Source organism: Myotis brandtii, unplaced genomic scaffold (genome assembly GCF_000412655.1).
Source record: "Myotis brandtii unplaced genomic scaffold, ASM41265v1 scaffold693, whole genome shotgun sequence".
NCBI lineage: Eukaryota > Metazoa > Chordata > Mammalia > Chiroptera > Vespertilionidae > Myotis > Myotis brandtii.
Window position 1 is genome coordinate 2,328,542 of NW_005370710.1, and position 393 is coordinate 2,328,934.

Here is a 393-nt window from a genome sequence, read left to right on the forward strand (position 1 = left end):
AGCTTCACCACCGAGTGCCTGGGCAGGTGGCGGAGCCGCCGCAGGGACTCCAGAGCCAGGGTGCGGTCCAGCTCCCCGTACAGGATGAGCGTCGGGGTCTGCAGGGCAAGGCCAGGGCTGTGATCCTACGGCCTCCGGGGCCTGACCCTCCAGCCATCCCCTTAGGAAATCCTCCCCAAACACCATCTTCTCCATCCAGATTGGCGCGGGGGCGGGGGGTGGGGGGGGTCGTGAGTCCTCCAAGTGAGACCTGAGCCCTTTGCCCCGATGACGGGGAGCCAGGACCGGGTGACCCTCCTCCCAGTACCTTCACGGCCCCGAATTGCTCCCGGGTGTAGTTCTGGGTGGAGGCGGGTGCGATGGGCACGAAGCCGTGCAGCTGGGGGTGGTCCC